The sequence below is a fragment of the Alexandromys fortis genome, unplaced genomic scaffold (assembly GCF_014885135.2).
Source record: "Alexandromys fortis isolate MF-2015 unplaced genomic scaffold, M_Fortis_MF-2015_v1.1 scaffold_27, whole genome shotgun sequence".
Taxonomy (NCBI): Eukaryota; Metazoa; Chordata; class Mammalia; order Rodentia; family Cricetidae; genus Alexandromys; species Alexandromys fortis.
Window position 1 is genome coordinate 6,711,104 of NW_026067952.1, and position 14,739 is coordinate 6,725,842.

At 37.9% G+C, this 14,739-nt stretch overlaps 1 protein-coding gene across 7 annotated transcripts in view; it reads left to right on the plus strand.

Moving 5' to 3' along the window:
• Zhx3 (zinc fingers and homeoboxes 3) overlaps positions 1-14,739 on the plus strand; it is a 117,396-nt gene that overhangs the window by 47,802 nt on the left and 54,855 nt on the right. For all 7 annotated transcript variants that reach the window (XR_007593390.1, XR_007593391.1, XR_007593393.1 and 4 more), the window contains exon 2: positions 8,893-9,013. The gene's annotated coding sequence lies outside the window, so the exon portion shown is untranslated. The remainder of the gene's footprint in view (positions 1-8,892; positions 9,014-14,739) is intronic.

Below are 14,739 nucleotides of genomic sequence, written 5' to 3' on the forward strand. Positions count from 1 at the left end.
ACTCTAGAAATGACAGAGACATCTTGCTGCCTGGACAGTCACCCAAAGTTCTTTTGTACCATTGGGGCATCCATCTTCAGCCTTCAGGCCCATAGTATCCAGAGACATTTCCATGAAGCAGGAAACTTCTGTTTCCATGAAACAGTCACTATCTGTTGTGTCCTGCAGAATGTCTTGCAGACTTGTTCATGAGTCAGAAACCCCGAAAGACCATCTCACCTTTAGGCAAGTTCAGCGGTCCTCTTTCTGCGGGTTCTCTGTGTCCAGTTTATGCAACAGTCCAGGCAAGAGCAGTTTCTTGCCCAAATGACTATCCAACTCCATAAGGATCCTCTTCGATGCCCATCTTCCTCTCGAAGTAGCTGGTGCTGCCAGGAGCAGACGTGTCTCATTGTCATGAAAAGCCCTAAGTTATTAAAACATTTAAATGCCATATTCTGCAGTCTTTGAAAGATATGAAGAATGTCTATCTAACTGAAAAATATCTCTATATATCTAGAAAATCTAACATGACTACAAGCTTTACTATCATCGATGATTATCCACTAACAACCTAGTGATAGAGGAGGAAACCTGATGTTAACCTCTGGTCTCTGCATATGCCCACTCATGAATACACCACACACACACATACACACACACACAGAGTAAATAATTAATTAAATTAGGATAAACTTCCATACAATTTTAAAGAGATGTATTACCGTTTCACTTAAAGATATATATGTATTTTTTTAGACTTATTATTTTTTCTGTATATGTTTTGCCTTAATGTATGCCTGTGTACCACATGCATGCAGATGCCTGAGAAAGTGGTGAGCCTCCATGTGGGTGCTGGGAATTGAACCCTGGTCTTTTACAACAAGAAGTGCTTTTAACCACTTGATGTTAAACTCTACAGCTCCATGTATTTTAATTTTAATTGCATTCACTGTGTGTGTGTGTGTATACATGCAATAGAATTCATGTGGAGGTCAGCTTTTAGGAATCAGTTCTCTTCTTCCAGGACATTGTCTTGGAGAATAAACTTAGGTTGTCAGGCTTGGTGGCAAATGCTTTCACCCATAGAGCCACCTCGTTGACCTTGAAGATCTAAGACTATATAATTTTCTGTTAACCACACATAGTAATGATAAAAGTGCCCTTGTGTTGTTTTCTAAAAAAAGATATTTGAACTTTTTAATTTTTAATAATCGAGATATAATTTACATAGAGAAAACATGCAGATTTGAATTGTGTGGTTTTGAAAAGGGTGATTACCTTCTCAAGCTGTATCATATAGGATATTTTTGTTGCCCTGGAAAAGATCTTTCATATATCTTTTGTCATCATTCACATGTAATCTCTTTAAACTTTACCACCAGAGATTACTTCGGTCTTCCATAAAATTCTATAAGACAAAATTGTATATTTTCTTTTAGGTCTAAGATCATTTGTTCAATATGATTTTGAGATCAATCTGTGATATATGTATTAGGTATGTATTTTTTATTGCTGAGTAGCATTCCACTGCATTTTTACCACAGTCTATCCATTTTCATGCTGACTGACCATATATCTGCTCAAATACTGGCTACTTTAAAATTGAGCCTGTTCAGTTTGTAGCTGTTTCACAAACATCTGCATGCCATCTGCTTTCCTTTTCCTGTTTGGTGGGGCTTGCAAACCAGGCATTTGCCTTGCAAAAAAGCGTTGGCTTTCAGACACTTATAACAAGGACCACCACAGAGAGCTGAAGTCCCAGATGGCCATATCAGCAATTTAGCTTTTAAACAACAAGTAGTGGGCCTGCAAATCAGTGAGGAACTCCAATTACTAAGAAAGCAAAAAAGAAAGAAAGGAAAAGGAACAGAAGGGCTAAGATCCAAGAAGCTATCCCAGTTACCATCCAATAGAGAAGCCAGTGCATGAATTCAAACCCCAGCAGTTGTCACAACACTGGAAGGATCCCTAGCTAGCCCTAGCCAGTGTTCCAGAGTGCCTGATCTGGGCTCCCTTCTGCTATAGCTTTTTGGGTTGAGATCACTAGTGCTTGAAACCCTGGTTGTTCAGCCCTTGTCTACCCTTCCAGCAAAAGTGAAATTAAAAAGAAAAAAAAAACCACTCTTAACTCCTGGAAATGAAAAGCAGAGATTCAAGTAATTTCCTGTGTTAGGGTACTTCATGCTACCCTAGATTAGAGATTGAGTTGTGGGTTTGAGAAACCTAGACTCATTTCTTGTAGAGTTCGGGCAGCTCACAACAGCCTGTAACTGCATGTGTGCATGAATACTTCAGATACACATATATTTGCATAAATATAAATAAAAATCTTTCTTTTCCTCTGTTCTACCACCAACCGGAAAGCCTTATGTCTCACCCATTTCTGAGTCTTGGCATTAAGTTCAGGTGAGCTGAGTGCAACTAGAGTAGAGGAATATGAAAGGCAGGTACAACTAAGTTATCTTGTTAAAAGCACCGTTACAGGGAGGGTAATTGTGGCTGACCAAAGACAGACCTCATTAGGTAGTGGCAGTTCCAGACAGAAAGCCCTTTCCATCTACTGTGTCAGGAGGACTTTCTGGTTCTGGAGCCTCTAGGAAGCTGACACCAGACACAGGTGCAGCAGCAGTCCTTGCTTCACAAACCCAATCTCCAGTCTCAGATGACTTGTGCTTTGGGGACTATACAATTTCCTTGAAGTTGCTAGTCTTAGAAAGCACTGCAGTTATTTTTTCCTATGTTACCACATCTCTTTCAGTTTAAATTTTGATGTGAGAACAAGAAACAGATTGTGCTCAGCCCAAGGAATATCTATAATATCAAATGATAGTTTTCTCACAGACCTTAGCAAAAAATGTTTCAGAAAACATTTTTAAAAGAGCTTTCCCTTGGGCTGAAGATGCAGCTCAGAGGTTAAAAGCATTTGTTTGCTCTTGCAGAGGACTTGAGTTTCATTCCTAGCATCTACATCACACAGCTCAAAACAGCCTATAACTCCAGTTTCAGGGGATCCAATGTTCATGTGGCCATACACCCACAGAGATACGCATACATTTTCATAAGTATAAATAAAATATTTTTTAAAAAGTGTCTCTTGGTCATAGACATCATGATTACCTGCATAAGATCTGCACAAAATCAACCCAATCAACATTGTAGCATGGAGTTGGGAGCAGCTCTTAAGCTTCCAACTGAGGAGCTACTAACAGTTGACTTCTAGGGAAGGAGAGTCAGTTTTCTTTAAGTGTGGCTCTTGGTAGGTCATCAATGCTCCAGTGCATGGCCCCACACCTGTGAGTTTGGACTTCATGAGTCATTAAAAATAAGCAAGATAAGCTGGGTGTAGTGTTGCATTGTCTTTGATCCCAGCACTTGGGAGGCAAAGTCAGGAGGATCTCTGTGAGCTCAACACCATCCTGGTCTACAAAGTTCCACAAAGAAACCCTGTCTTGAAAAACAAAAAAGCAAGATGAGTGTGGATCTGAGAGGAGTTGGAATAATAGGGTATATGAATATGATCAAAAAGTGTTGTATGAAGTTGTTAAAGAATGAATGAAAATAGACAAACAGGTTTCATAATTGAAATATTGAAATACACCCACACACTCTACCCTTCTGATTAATCAGAGAAGAGTCTAATGTTTTAGATCTAGAAACAATCTCCTTTTATTGTTGATTAAATTTATTATTTGACAAAGAAAAACCCTTCCTTGGGGCCAGAGATGGCTCAGCAGTTAAAAGTGCTAGTGGTGCAAGTTAGTCTGTGAGTTTCAAGAACTATTCATTTGTGTGAAATTGCAGAGGACTGTGAATAGTTGAAGCAGTGTTGAAAAATTAAGTTGGGAGACCTCCATGTCTTAAATTCAATTTTCACTATGAAGCTGTAATAAACAATGTGGTACTGATATAAGAACAAGCATATAGATAAGTAGAATAAAACTGAGAATTCAGAAATAACCTGTGTGTATGTGGCCAGTTGATTTTTGAAAGTGATGTTAAGACTATTCAACAGTGAAAGGATACTGTCTTCAATAAAGGACATCAGACAGTTCAATATCTTTATGTAAAATAGATTGTATCCAAATGCCATATGCTAAATATTAAATGAATCAAAGACCCAGTTATGAGAGCAAAAACTATGATATTCTCTCAAGTAGACATAAAGCAAATCTCTTTTAAAAAGGTTTTATGTATATGAGTGTTTTGCCCGCATGTATGTACATGTATCACATGCATGCATGGTGCCCATGGAGACCAGAATAGGCCATCAGATCCCTTGGAACTAGAGTTTTGGATGGTTGTGAGCCACCATGTGAGTGGTGAGAACCAAACATAGTCTTCTAAAAGAGTAATAAATGTTCTTAAGTACTGAACTCCAGCCCCAAAGGCAAATCTTTTTTTTATAGTCATTCATTCATTCATTCATTCATTTATTTATTATGTATACAATAGTCTATCTGTGTGTATGCCTGTAGGCCAAAAGAGGGCACCAGCCCCCATTACAGATGGTTGTGAGCCACCATGTGGTTGCTGGGAATTGAACTCAGGACCTTTGGAAGAGCAGGCGATGCTCTTAACCTCTGAGCCATCTCTCCAGCCCCCAAGGCAAATCTTTAAAAATTTTAAAATATTATTTGTATGTGTATGTGATGGTAAACATCTGTGTGCCATGACAAAAGTGTAGAGATGAGAGGGCAGTTAGGATTCTGTTCTCTCTGTCCACTGTGGGTTCTACTACTTGAACTCAGTTTGCTAGACTTTGGCAACAGGTGCTGTTACCTTCTGAGTCACCTTAATGGTCATGGGTAAATTTTGTTGAACTTGGATCCAAACAGTGAATAAAAAATTTGGCAAATCGGAGCACATCAAAATTTAATACTTTTGTGGACCAAGAGATACCATTAAGTAAATGAAAATAACTTATTGTTGTTGGGGTTTCTGTCCTGCCCAGTTCCCGTAATCATTAAGTCCCCAAGAAATCACACAGAGGCCTACATTAACTAGAAACTGATTGGTCCATTAGCTCAGGCTTCTTAATAACTCTTATAATGTATGTTAGTCTATTATTCTTGTCTATGTTAGCCACATGGCTCAGTGCCTTTTTCAGCAGGACAGCCACATCTTGCTTATTCTATGGTCAGGGAAAGAATTGCAGAGGAATGGGCTTCCTTCTTCCCAGAATTCCTTGACCCACCTCTTCTTACTGTCTGGTTGTACCTCCTATACTTACTGCCTGGATACTGGCCAATCAGCATTTATTTAAAATATAATTGACAAAATATAGTTGTCCCACACCAATTTATAGAACAGGAGAAAATTTGAAAGTCTCTTAATGGCCCAACTCTCTGTAATCTTTTTTTTTTTTTTTGGTTTTTTGAGAACTCTCTGTAATCTTAAAACTGAAAAACAAAACCCAATCAAAATATGGGTAAAGGACTTGATTACATTTTCCCAAAGAAGATACGTGAATGTCTATAAGCATGGAAAGATAGTCATCACCATTAGTCATTAAGGAAATGCACAACAAGACCATAGTGACATACCACTTCATACCTGTAGGACGAGTGCAACCTTAAAACAGAGCAGAACAAAAGTCCTCACAGTTATAAGTATTGGTGAGGATGAGAAGAATCCCCACCATATACTTTGCTGGTAGGTAAAATAGTGTAGCTTCTGTTGTAAACAGTTTGGTAGCTCCCTAAAAAGGTGAATGCAGAATTATCATGTGACCTAGCAATTGGAAACATGTTTTCAAATATTTAATGTTTATAGTAGTTTTATTAACAGTGGTACTATTAACAGTGGTCAAAAGATGGAGACAATCTAGCATTCATTAATACATGAATCATTAAAAATTGTAATTCATACAAATTTTTTTTGACATAAAAAGAAATGAAGTAGTGACATAATACAATTTAGATGAAACACGGAATTAAGTGAACGAAGGCAGGCATGGAGGGTCACGTTGCATGATTACATTTATATGAATTATTCTGAAGAAGTTGGGCATCATGGCTCACACCTTGTAATCCCAGCACTTAGGAGAACGAGGCAGAAGGATCTCTGTGGGTTCTATACTAGTCTGCTACATAGTGAGTTCCAGAACAACACACAAAAAGAAATAACCCAAAGAAATAAATCCAAAGAAACAAAGCAAATTAGTGATTTCTAGGGATTAAAGAGGGGTACTAGAAGTAAGTGAGTGCCAGGTTTATTTTGAATTGTTGAAAATATTTTGTGACGAGGTAGAAGTAATCGTTGTTCAATACTTTGAATAGTCTAACACTGTGCATTCAAAATAGTTAATACTATATTATGCACATTTTGCTTCAATTAAAAATTATGTCATAATAGATAATTATGTCATATACTTCCTGTGATCTCACAAATACTATGGCTTTGCTGTTGCCTTGTGACTGTTACCTTGTGACTGTTGGAATCCATGTGAATTTTGTAGTAGTGTTCCTTTGGGGCATTTTCTTTAGTTGTGGGTGGTTAATCTCAAAGACAGATGGTCCCAAGTGTGTTTCTTCCTATAATAACAATTAAGGAATGTAGTTTTGATATATCAGTTTTATTTTCTTAACTTTGGAAAGCTTCTACCCTGGACTGAGTGATTTAAAATGTAGTCTGGTCTGACATTGATCATCTTTATTTAACTTGGAAAGTGATGTCTAAAACAATTTTGTATTGTTTGGAGATGCAGCAAATTTTGATTTTATGAAAATGTATAGAAATTCTTAAAGACTTAGTAAGAAATGAAGTTGCAGTGATGTTTTTATGATTCTTTCTGTGCTACGCTGGTAGAAATGTTTGTTTTACTTTACAACCACTGTGAGTGATTTTTGTTACCAGTAGAATTGGTGTTGGGAATAAGAAAGCCTGCTTTCAGTTCCTTCAAATAGAGTTTATGTACAATTTAAACACATTGATTTCTTTATCTTCCACCTGCTTCGAGTTTTTGAAGGCTAGATTTTAAGTTGCATTCTGTCAAGTCAGGTGGAGCTGAGGGTGAGAAGAGCGTCTCACACAGAAACAGATGTGTGTCAGTCATGAAGCTTTTCTTCATGAATACGTCAGTGGCTTCTGACCCATAGTCACTGTTATTTTTTTTGAGTCCTTGCCTTTTTAGATGTATTTACATTAATGTCTAGTGTACTCCACCTGATGTGTTTTATGACTCAAATACAGCATCCAGATTCTAAGATTCTAGAGCTATGAAGCAAACAATATTCATTTGGTCTGTAATGAACCAAGCTGGCAGCTTCTTACATGAAAAGCATTGTGTCCCAGACAGCTGAATTGGAGTAAAGAAATGTCTTGCTTATTTTGTGACTTTAAAGTTAGAGGCTTTGGTAAACATAACAAAATGTTAAAATAAATTGAATAAGTCAGAGAGGTGAGTATAATAGCTTAAGATAATAATTGCTTCTGGTTTTCATATCATTAGATTTTCTTTTTTTCTCTTTTAAATTACTTACTTTTATTTTATGCGTGAATGTCTTGTCTGCCTGCATGTATGTCTGTGTACCACATGTATGCCTGATGCCCATAGGAGCAGATGCTGGATCCCTTGGAACAGGAACTACAGATGGCTGTGAGCTGCCATGTGGGTTCTGAGAACTGAACCCAGGACATCTCTAATAGTAGCCAGTGCTCTTAGTCCCTGAGCCATCTCTCCAGCCCCTAGATTTTTTCTGATGCTCATAGGATAAGCTTTTAAAATAAGAAAAAGTTGAAGAATTATCAATTAGGTTTTTAATAAATTGTAAATTAAGAAAAAAAATCTGATGACAGCTGCTTTAAGAAAACATACCAGCAGAGCAAGAAAACAAAAGTTAAAAGGGATGAAACTTTAACTTACTGGAAAATTAAAATTAAAATTTCTTAGAAAGATATGCCTATGAAAAGTGACATAGTACACACTACGTGGCTTGAATAATTTATTCAACTTCTCTGTGCCTGAGTTTCATCATCTGGGTAATCAGAACAATAGAATTTTCATACTAAGGTCATGGTAAAGATTTTATATGCTAACATAGATGAACAAGGCTTGATGCAGTGGGAAAGGCAAATGTGCATGTTAAGGATGAAAGAATGCTGGTAATAACTCGTAGCTACTTTGGTTAGTGATTTGTTTGGGAGGGTCAAACCTATTCATAGTCACGGAGGTTCATAGTCCTGGTCCCCAGTAATGTAGCACAGTGTGACTGTAGGAAATTTCAAGTCCTTCTACTAGTATTCTCACTTTGGGTTCATTTCACTGCTAATTGGTATTTTAATGGAGGGGAATGTTTTGGTAAAGAGAACTTTTTTTAAAAAAAAACTTTTCTAAGTAATTTTAAGACCTCATAAAGCACTTTGGTGGATTTTGTTGAAATGCTCCTGGGCAAAATGGAGTGACGTAGATACATGGATCAGAGGGGAGGAGAAATAGAAAATAGTTGCTTAACCTAGAATGCATACGAACGCATGTGTGCATTCATGTGTCTCTAGTCTATACCAGAAAAACCCCGGGCTTTGAGGAAGAACATAACAATTAGCACATCCTTGGGCTTGCATCCTGGAAGTTGTCAAGCCACATGCTAATCAGCTGATGCAGTATTGCTGCCATGCCACCTGAAGCTTAACTGGACAGGGAGATGCAGAGATTTATATGAATCACCTTGTGTTGATGACTGAGATCACTAACGTGTTTGCATGCTCCAGCTTCTGCTCTAAGAGAGCAGAGCTCACATCAGTGCACAGGAAGTACTTGTAGCTGTAAATCTCCTCACTTTTCTCTGCATGCCTAGTATATGTGTAGAGCTGTGAAAATGAATTAGGAAGGATTAACAAGACTAGATAACTGGGCTTCCTAAAATGTGATTTCTTTTCTCATGAGGTGATGGTGTGATACTTCTTTTACAGGACTGAATTGCAACGGCAGAAGCAATAAATGACTCTTTAAAGATGCCACAGGACTGCAGAAAGTGAAGGGGAACCAAGAGAGGAGGATGAAGTGAGAAAATGTTTTTCCCAGGGACAAGAAGTATGTCTATATTTTAACAAAATTCTTATTGTGTCAATTATAAGACTGTAATACCTGAGTTGTTATAGCCATATTTAGTTTTTATTATGTTAAACATTTTTTTAATTGAAAAGTTTTATTTTATGGTGGGGTGATAGTAGTGGTGGTTTCATGTAGCTTTAGTCTCCCCCTCCCTCCAAGCTATTGGTTGTTTTTTATTTTTAGTTTGAAAAATTTTTATTCTGTTATATATTACATTTCGACTGCAGTTTCCACTCACTCCCCTCCCCCAAATCTTTCCCTCCCATCTCCCTTCTGCTCCAGCTCCACCCTCACCCCACTCCCATTCCCCACAGAAAAGTACAAGTCTTCCAGGGACATCAACCAAACACAGCATAACAAGCTAGAATAAGATAAGACACATACCATCGCATCAAAACTGGATGTGGCAACCCAGTAGGGGTAAAAGAGGCCCACAAGCAGGCACAAGAGTCAGAGATAACTCTTGCTCCCACTATTAGGAATCCCACAAGAACAACAAACTACTCAGCCACCTGGTCTACAGAGCTAGTTCCAGGACAGGCTCCAAAGCCACAGAGAAACCCTGTCTCGAAAAACCAAAAAAAAAAAAAAAAAAAAAAAAAAAAAAAAAAAACAAAAACAAAAAAAAAAACAAAACTACTCAGCCATAACATATATGCAGAGGACCTAAGTCAGACCCCTACTGGTTCCCATGATTCCTGATCATTTGATTCTATGGGCCCTGTTCTTCTGGTGTCCCTGATCTTCTGGTTCCTCTGATCTTTCCTCTCTGTCCTTTGCAGAACTGACCAAGCTCCTCCTAATATTTGGGGGTGGGACTCTGCATCTGCTCCCATCAGTTGCTGCATGAAGTTTCTCTGGTCTCTTTTATGATGATTCTGCTAGGCTCTGGTCCCAGATCACTCTGCAGGCAGGACAAAGTATAGGTCAAAGGTTTTGTGGCTCAGCTGGTGTTCCAATATCTCCACTTGAAGCCTTGCCTGATTACAGAAGATGGCCAGATCAGGCTCTGTGCCCCCCATTACTAGGAGTCTTGGCTAGGGTTACTCTGATAGATTCCATGGGGTTTTCCTTGCACTAGGTTTCTACCTTGCCCTAAAATGCTCTCCCAATTCCAGTTGTTTCTACCAGTATTTTCTCCCACCTCACCTGATCCCTCCTGTTCCCAGTCCCACCTGTGTCCACCATGGACATCTGTTCTAGTTCTCCTTCCCAGAGAGATCATTACATCACCCACAAGCCCTCATTATTTAACCTCTCTAGGTTTCTGGATTGTAGCATTGTTATCTTTTACTTTATAGCTAATATCTACTTAGAAGTGAGCACATATTATGTTTGCCTTTCTGGATTTGGGTTACCTCACTCAGGGTGATTTTTTTCTCTTATTTTATCCACTTGCCTGCAAATTTCATGATACCATTATTTTTAACAACTTCCATAGTACAAATGAACATTTTCTTTCTTTCTTTTTCTTTTTAAATGAACACTTTCTTTATCCATTCTTTAGTTTCGGGACATCTAGGTTATTTTCAGTTTCTGGCTATTAGGAATAAAACAGCTTTAGGTAGAGTTGAGTAAGTGTCCTTGTGGTATAATTGAGCACCTGGTATATGCCCAGGAGTAGCACAGCGGGGTCTTGAGGTAGATCAATTCCCAATTTTCTGAGCAGCCACCATATTAATTTCCAAAGTGGCTGTACAAGTTTTCACTCTCACCAGCAATGAAGGAGTGTTCCCCTTGCTCCACATCCTTGCCAGCATGAACTGTCACTTGTGTTTTTGATCTTAGCCATCAAAGTATAAGATGGAATCTGAAAGCCATTTTGATTTATATTTCTCTGATGACTAAGGATGTTGGACATTTAAGTGTTTTTTGGCCAGTTGAGATTCCTCTGTTGAGAATTCTCTTTTTAGATCTGTAACCCATTTTTAAATTGGATTATTTAGTTTGTTGATGTATAGTTTATTGAAAAATATATATAGGATATTAGCCCTCTGTCAGATGTGGAGTTGGTGAAAATAGCTTCCCATTCTGTAGGCTGCCATTTTGTTCTATTGACAGTGTCCTTTGCCTTACAGAAACTTTTTAGTTTCAGCAGGTTCCATTTATTAATTGTGATTCTAGTGCCTGTGCTATTGGTATACTATTCAGGAAGTTGTCTTTTTTGTGCTCAAGGCTATTCCCTATTTTCTCTTCTATGAGGTTCAGTGTATCTGTTGTTTGTTTGTTTGGTTGATTTTGTTTATTTATTTTTTTTTGTTTTTCGAGACAGGGTTTCTTTGCACCTTTGGAACCTGGAACTAGCTCTTGTAGATCAAGCTGGCCTCAAACTCAGAGAAATCCTCCTGCCTCTGTCTCCCAAGTGCTGTGATTAAAGGTGTGAGCCACCACCATCTGGCCAGTGTATCTGGTTTTATGTTGAGGATTTTGATTCACTTGTGAAGACAGACACTAAAAAGAAATCCCACACTAGCTCAGAAATGAGGATAATAAAGGGTTAGTTATTCAGGGGTAGACTCACAGATCACAGTCCTCTGCAAGCGAATCCAGCAGCCAGAAGAAGAGAGAGGGAGCTAGCACTTTACATAGGTGTTTATAAAAGGCCAAGCCCAAATGTGTGGGTAACTTAAAGGCTACTGGCTGAAGAGTTTCCTACAGCACACTTGAACTTGAGTTTTGTGCAGGGTGATAGAAATGGGTCTATTTGCATTCTTCTATATACCACCATCCAGTTTGACCAGCACTGTTTGTTGAAGATGCTTTCTTTTTTCCATTGTATATTTCTGGCTTCTTTATCAAAATCAGGGGTTCATAGGTGTGTCAATTTACATCTAGGACTTCAATTTCATTGATCAATGTGTCTGTTTTTATGCCAATGCCATGTGTTTTTTGTTACTACAGCTCTGTAGTAGAGCTTTAAATCAGGGATGGTGATGCCTACAGAAGTTCTTTTATTATATTGATTTTTTTTAGCCTATTCTGAGTTTTTTTTTTTCATGTGAAGTTGAGTATTGTTCTTTCAAGGTCTGTAAAGAATTGTGTTGGAATTTTGATGGAGATTGAATTGAATCTGTAGATTGCATTTGGTAGGATGGCCATTTTTACTATGTCAGCCCTACCCATTCATGATCATGGGAGATCTTTCCATCTTCTGATGTATTTTCCAATTACCTTCTTCAGAGAATTCAAGTTCTTGTAATACAGGTCTTTCACTTGCTTGATTAGAGTTATCCCAAGATATTTTTTATTATTTGTGGCTATTGTGAAGGGTATTGTTTCCCTGATTTCTTTCTTGGCCCTTTTGTCATTTGTATATAGGAAAACTGTAGCTATAACTGTCTAGTCTTCAACCCCATCAAAGACCAGAGAAGGTTATATTATCTGAGTAAACAGGAAATTTAGAGCAATCAGCTTCCAAAACTATAGAAATGACAGAAACATCTGACTGCTGGAACAGTCACCCAAGGTTCCTCTGCAACATTGGGTCATCTGTCTTTGGCCTACAGGCCTAGAATATCTGACAGACATTTTTGTGAAGCAGGAATTTCAAAGGACTATCCTACCTTGTCTTGGCAACGTCTGGCAATCACCTTCTTTTGTGTCCTACTTCACCGATTTGAACAGCATACTATCAGAAGTTGAGGCAAGGGCAGTTTCTTGCCCAGTGGTTAGTAATGAAAATAAACCCCATATTGAGGATTTTTGTTGCCTGTCATTCTTTTTTGAAGTAAATTGATGCTGCCAGAGCAGACATGTCTCACTGTCATGAAAAGTCTTACACTTTTATTAAAACATCTTAAATGCCATATTATGTAGTTCTTTGAAGTGTCTGAAGACCATCTACCTATCTAATATATATATATATGTATGTTTGACCTTGAAAACATACCTAACATGGCACAAATTTGTTAGTTTTAGATGACTAACTACTAACCTATGCTTTTTAATTATCTTAAACCATTTTTAATAATAGCCTTTAAGGACAAGAACTTTATATTATATTTTAAAATGAGATACATAGGCATAATACCTTAATAAGAGTAGAAATTATACATACATACAGTATATTAAAACAAAAAACCTTAAATTTGTATCAATATATAAAAATCCATACCAATGTAAAACATTTGAGACTAATAATGGCTTTTTTAGTTTAAAAGTAGATTCAATAATCTACCCTTTTCCCTATTATTTCTATACTATTCCTCCCTTTTCCCTTCAGAAAGAGATCCCTGACTCTAATCTCTTTTGCTTTCTCCCTAACCATGACCAACAACAACTTACAGCCAACTCCCCTAAACAGTAATAAACATGTATAATCAATTGAATGACCAAAAACCATCCAGCCTACCTCTTGAGAATGTGGACATTGTGTTCTCTAGACTTCTTCCTGTTGTCTAGGGGTGACGGTATCTCTAGGGGACCCTTAGAAAATTGGGACAATGGTCAAGTCCTGGGAGAGCTAGCTGTATTAATTGTTTCTGTTTCGTCTCTGTGTGATGGGAAAGTGTAGAGCTGATCTGAAGTTTTAGCTGGAATAGTCTGTGAGGCTGGACCATCTCAGCTAGCAGCTTTAAAGTTGTTGTGGATGCAGAATTTTGAGGAAACTGAAACAGAGGCATTCTGAGAGGCTGGGTCAGCTGGGATATTTGTCTTTTGGCATCTGGTCCTTTTTTTTTTTTCCGAAAACATAAACTTTTAAAGGTAACATCTGTATTAACACAAATATGGAATGTGTAGTGTGCACAAGACAGCTGAAGATGATTTTTCTGTTCTGTGTTTGAGGTGGTAAAAGGCATCTGTCAAGTCCATTTGAATTGCATATATAAACTGTAATATAATACGCCAAGAGGCCTCTGTAACCAACAAGAGTTATCATGTCCTATCCAGTCTCAGAGCTGTTCCCTTGTTGAGGGATCAGCATACACGTCATCTGTCCTGTAGAGTTTCTTGGCTTTTCCCCTCATGTCTGTAGCTAAGATCCTTAGGCAGTCTCCTCTGGTCAAATCTTATCTTTTTTAATTTTGAATGAATACACAGCTTTTTGTTTCCTTTGGAAACTAAACCATAGCCTCTCCCCCAACACAACACATTTTCTGACTTCCATTCTGAAGCCAGACATTTCTAAAGTATATAAGCTGGTTTAATTTAATAAAGCTGGTTTAATTTAGCAGTCCCTTTCATAACCTAATGTCTCAGAAGCCATTGTTCTTTGTTTCTTAGCATTAAAGAAATTCAAAATTAACAAAGCACCATATAAGATCCAAATTCCGTGTGTTGTAATATTTTCCATCCTTACATGGCTTATATTTTTTGATATTACTTTACTTTTTCTTTAAAAAACTTTACTATTTTTAAGCTATTTTTTATGACTGTGTATACTCTTTTTTAGCACCTTTTTTAAAGCACCTTTAAGCATCTTGTACCTTTTTAGAGGTGTGTGTGTGTGTGTGTGTGTGTGTGTGTGTGTGTGTGTGTCTGGATCTGGCCTTTTGTGGGCGCTCTTACAGCATTCTCTTTTCATGGGAGACAAATCTTAAACTGCTAGGCTACCACCATGAAGTGTAGCTGGTGACCGGCTCCACCCTCCTTGGTGCTCTGAGAGCCTAGCCTCATACCTGTGGGTATCCAACTCTGGGGCCATATTTACCTGCCCCAACTCTGAGAATTTGTTGTGTCTGCCTGAAGCAGGGGTTTGTACCTAG